The sequence below is a fragment of the Eufriesea mexicana genome, unplaced genomic scaffold, assembly GCF_001483705.2.
Source record: "Eufriesea mexicana isolate 0111107269 unplaced genomic scaffold, ASM148370v2 scaffold272, whole genome shotgun sequence".
NCBI lineage: Eukaryota > Metazoa > Arthropoda > Insecta > Hymenoptera > Apidae > Eufriesea > Eufriesea mexicana.
In genome coordinates this window covers 152410-158409 of record NW_016908429.1, presented here as the reverse complement: position 1 = coordinate 158409, position 6000 = coordinate 152410, and positions in this window count along the sequence as shown.

The following is a 6000-nucleotide window of genomic DNA, read 5'->3' as shown; positions in this document are numbered from 1 at the left end:
TATCCAAACAATTTATTGTATTTGCAACGTTGTTCGATTTTATTTATAAAATAAAGTGTAAATTTAACGAGGTAATATGTCCGACAAAAATGATCGACATAATAAAAATGAAATTGATGAAAAATAAAAATAACAGAAATATTTAAATAAAAATAGAAATCAAATTTTTAACTCGACAATTTTTAATTTTTAATTTTCAATTATATTTTGCAACTCTTTAGGTTATTTTAGAAAAGTGTAAAAGTGTTTGCACTTTATCTAGATATATTTATTTTGATTGGCATAATTTATTTACATACGATTATTTATTCGATTTGACATACATTTTTCTATTCACAGTAATAATATTACTACTTATAATTTTAATACAGATTTATTAAGATCTTCGATTTAACCATTTTGTTTCAAAAGATAATTCTCGCACAATTTCAATAGCCTAACCTAACATTACAGCATAACCTAGTCTGTCCTAACCTAACATTACAGCATAACCTAGTCTGTCCTAACCTAAACCAAATTCTGCAACAATTGGAAGCAAGTGTCACATTTCTCATACATGATAAATATAATATTTTGACAAAATAAAAGATCTTGAAAGATTTACCAAGAAGTCGTACTTGATATTCTCATCTACTACATAAAAACAGCCCTGGAACCTTTCTAGAAACAACCTAATCTAAACCAGGTCGTGCAATAACCCTAAATACAATAAAATATCAAATTTCTCATACACAATTAATATTATTACTTAAAATGAAAAATTAGAAAGATTTACCAAGGAGTCCAGTTCATTATTCTCACTTGTACCAAGAATATAACTCTGAGACCTGTTTAACAACAACCTAACCTATACTAGGTCCTACAATAATCCTAAATAAAACATTCACCATCTTACACATTATACTACTTTATATATTTACTACTGTAGGATGGCGAGCCGTGAAGAACACTATCAATGCATTAAGAATAGTAGCGAGGCGAATGGGTGTGCAATCTTACTTCTAAGTGAATGCATGGAAACGTTTGGGCTGCTTTTCAAAAAGCGAAGGATAGCGAACGGTGACATCTAGCCCGACGCGAAAGAACAAACGATAGCGCGAAATCCTTTGTCGGGATGCCTGTGACTATGTCAAATGATCGAGAAAGAAAGCATCATTTCTAGCCCGACGCGAAAGAACAAACGATAGCGCGAAATCCTTTGTCGGGATGCCTGTGACTATGTCAAATGATCGAGAAGGAAAGCATGTGTATGAAAAGAGATAGATTTGGCTTTAAGTAAGGATGCAAGGACGCGAGGCAGTCAGAATTGAGAAGAATTGAGAAGAAGCCAGAAATAGGCAAATTTGAATTGAGTCAGAAGGCTGAATGTGTATAGAGACGTAAAGAATAGAGGATCGTGTGAGAAACTTAGTGTAATAATTTAGTTAAATAAAACCTGTTTTGTTACAAAAAGAGAGTTATTGTTTGTTAGACACGCAGATCTCTGTCTGCATAGGATTAATTTAGCCAAAACTCCTACACTACCTTATACTACTACTACTTTCGATGAAAGCAAGTGTTCCGTCTCGGAGAGCGTGTTTATAACATGATTTTTATTCTAAGGCTTACACTTTTAACAGACCTAACGGTTTACGATATATTTTATATCGCGACTGCAATTCCGGGGGATAGATGTGCCTCACCGCCGTTCTAGCGGATTAAGTTGTAAAGGTAAAGGCGAAAGTTTAGGAATTTTTACAAGTACCAGACTCGACAGATGGGACCACGTGTGACAGACCCAACGAGCGACGGATGGACACCGCTTATAAATCACGTCATTGATCATCAAAAATCGGCTCCTTGACAGTTTCCTACTCCTTAGCCAAAGGTCCTTCCGTCACACCCTCTGTCCAATTAAAACTCCTTACTTTTCCACCACCAACGTTTATTTTGCCCAATCAGAACTAAACTGGAGAAAACACCGGACAGGACACGACGAGACACGACATAGATCAAATTCGAGAAATCGGTACGTCTTCGACACCGATCCTTGAAACATCTTACTTACACATATAAACGCGTGTTCGAAACGGTACTCCGTTCAACGTCTCCGTTATAACTATTCTATACTTTCTATAAATAAACGCTCTCTTTTATCAACGCACACTTCGATAAATAAAACGCTACACCAAGAATTTCGAAACACATGTCAAAAAGCCAAATCCTACCTTTTCACCCAGTCAACGTTACATCCTAAAAGGGTTAATCCAAGAGTCTCGATCTAATTCGCCACGGTGCCAGTGTATTTACATTTCCGGCGTCTCTTCCTGTGTACCCAGCTCGCATCTCATGTTTGAGGATACGACACTCGATAAGGGTCTCCACTTAGCAGATCCTCGACGTTCATGCATGCACATTATGTATAGGGCCTCGTGGATCATGGTGGCGCTGCGTGCATTAAAAGGAGCCGGACACCTTCATGAAACATTCAGTTCGGGCCTGAAACGCGCATATGCGAATCTTGGCGTGACCACATGCAAAACAAACTCGGACCCTCTGGCTCCCGCCGCTAATTAATCGCGGAATAGTATTTTGAATGCATTCTTGTATGCTCGTTTGGGGTACGTGTGTTGCAGATTTAGGGGAAGTCATGACGTTGGGTTGGTGAAATTAGAGAAATTGCAGGGAGGGTGGAATTGAAAAGGGGAAGTAATTGAGGAATGGAATGGAATGGCATTATTGCGCTGAATTCTAATATTATTTTGTCACGGAAGCTTTGGAAAATTAAATTTAAAAAATTGAAGTTGGTGTCTCATAAAGGAATTAATTGAAATGTGTTACAATATCTTTAGTATATTTTAACTAATTAAAAATTATTAATATTAATAAACAATTTATATTTGTGTAGCTAATAATGTAGATGTCGATATAGACATGTTTAACTATGTAAACACTATTAATATTGATAAACTATTTGTATTCTAATTATTAAAGTGTAATTAGTATATTAATATTTATAAATCAACCGATTGAATAACATTTTTTCATGAATAGATTTTCATTTACATGATATACTTTATATATTTACTTAGATATATGAAATATAATATTTACTTAGATCTAAAGTATGTAATATTTACTTGGATAAATATATATTTACTTACCTACAGAAATTTGTTTCAACAAGTAATTATGTATTTATTAAAACGCAGGCTGAATTAATATTTCTAAATTAGTGATAATATGATTTCAAAAATGCCTTTTTTAAGATTTATGAAACCTAATGGAGATTGCATAATTTATTTTGAAACAACAATAATTTTAACAGTCGTGATGAACTTGTAAAGATCGTGAATTTAGAAAGGGAGTTGTCATAATATACTGTTTATTTACTATATAATAATAAACTATAATAACTATAATTAGATTACAATACTTACTATATAATAATAAACTATAATAACTATATTATATATAACTATATAATAATAGTATTATATATTATATAACATATGATATACTGTTTTTTTAGTTAAAAGTACATACATTTTTGTGAATATATTTCGCTTACATTTCCATATAAAAAAGTAATATGTTTAGAGAAGAAATCATTTTAATATATCGTATTTATATTGTAAACTATAAGAATAGTTAATAAATAATATCATACTGATTAATATAATTAATAATTATATTGCATTATGAAATAATAATCAATTATAATCAATACTAGTATACACTCGCTACACTAATATACTGACTACACTCTATATATTTTAAACTATAACATCATAAACGTATTTTGTGCAATATAAACTTGCGTATTTTGACGTATTATATTCTCATACAAATTTGCTGTTTACTAATGAATACCTTCATAACGAAAATTCTGCGATTATTTACTCCACTTTCCGTTTTAATTCTGCCAAATCGTTCCTTCATAATAATGCTTGCATCGATCAAAAATTTAATTGTCACCACACGTATGTCCATTAACTACTATTTTGAAACTTCTCTTATAAAAAAATATCAATCATTCAAATTCGTCGCTTGGAAAATGCAAAGCCGCCTTTTGCTTCTTTTAAATAAATTATCTCTTCCATAATTCCAACGAACCTTCACCTGAACATACTTCCACCAACTCCTAAATTCGAATCTTCATTCAGACCCTAGAAATTTATGGGATCGTTGCTTCCACAGACCCGGCAGATCTTCCATGTTCTCAAAGAAAAGTGCATTCCAGACGAGTTTCCTCTGCTCGAACATGTCCCATTAGCTGAAACGCAACTCGTCCTGGTCCCACACAATTATAATATCCTGTATTACTAGGTCCTTCCGTTCCTCGTCTTGGCTGGGCTCTTTTGTCGCGTGTTTGCCCGTCTAACGAGGGCGCATGTCCTCGAGACAAACAACGACCAACCTTCGTGATATTTTTCAAGTCTCGGGGGTTATCCGGTGCTCCTGGTCGATTGTGGATATGGGGTTGTCCGTATGGGGTAAAAGGAACTCGATAATTGTTGGACATTCTTGAGGAAGCTAAACGGAAATGCATGGAAGCAGGAAGTGATCGTTGTTGAGTATTTTAAGTGGATGAAAATGGTTCGATAAGGTTTCAGAACTTTTGCTTTAATTAGTGTACAGTAAACACTGAATATTAATAATTTACATTAACAATTTTATTACAAAAGAGCTAAAAGTGACAGCAAAGAACACAAATACACTGCTTAATCATGGAATGATCAGCAGGACTAAAATGGAAAAGATAAAATGGCGGTATCAGAAGCTGGACAAGCGACAAAATAAGGAGAAACACACACACACACTATTTCTTAAGAACGTGGTGCCACTCATCGATCTCAGCAGAGTAGCTATTTTTGGAATCACAGTGGAACATTTGAACCCTCGACAAATGCAATTTTCACTTTTTAATTACCATATCGTCCCAATCACACATCAAAACCCGATGTTGACGCTTGATTTTTTATATTTAAAATAAATATATATTCTTCGTTTTGCGGATTTAATCGATTCGGTAAATGAAAAGCTCATAAAATCCTTTTCATCACACTGTCGTGCTTTTATTTCAATTTTAGACTCAGCTTAATTCAGTTTCTATATAACACGCAACTATTTAACTATTAACCATGTTATAGGAGGATTGAGTATACTTAAGTATTGCATTCAATGTAACTATTAACCATGTTATAGGAGGATTGAGTATACTTAAGTATTGCGTTCAATTTAACTATTAACCATATTATAGGTGGATTGAGTATACCTAAGTATTTCATTCACACAAATGAATCAATAGTCAACATTCTCACACAACTACACGAATTGTCCGCATTCCAACACTAGAAAATTAGAAAGGAAGCAAAACGTAGGAACAGGCAGCTAGCATGAAGCATCGTAGCTTAATAAGCTGTTCGTTGGCTGTTCCGAGAACGCACGCATGTCAAGAAGTGGCTAGGCGTGGAAGCGGAGGTTGAACTCCTCGAAGAGGGCGACTTTCATTTTCCGCAACAGCGGGCGCGCCCTCTCGATCCATGCTCGACAAATAACCGTGGCAGGGGTAATTTTGCGCCAGGATTGTTTGCGCGCGGCTAAAAGTGGCGTTGAGAGACAACGAGTGGCTGACGGCCGTGAAACACGTACGCTGGAATTAGTCTTCCCGGAGTTTTGTGAGCCGTGAGCTTATCTAAGCGGCCTTCCCGGCCCTTTGTGGACCGATTTCACGCTCGCGAGGACGGTTAATCGACGTCTGAGGAATTCATTGTCGAGCTTGGCCAGATTTGCTGTTTCGCGAGAATGTAAGGGAATTGTGCCTGTTTGACGACTGGTTTAGGGGAATTTAGTGACACTGCACGAAATTTTGGAAAGGTGAACCGTGGAATGCGATCAGTTTATGTTGTAGGTATAGTGAACAATATTTTTAATTCTAGACATTTGCGTGTGGGATTGAGACTATTAGGAAAAGGATTTTTTAATTTAACCATATTTATAGGGTGAGAAATGAGAGAG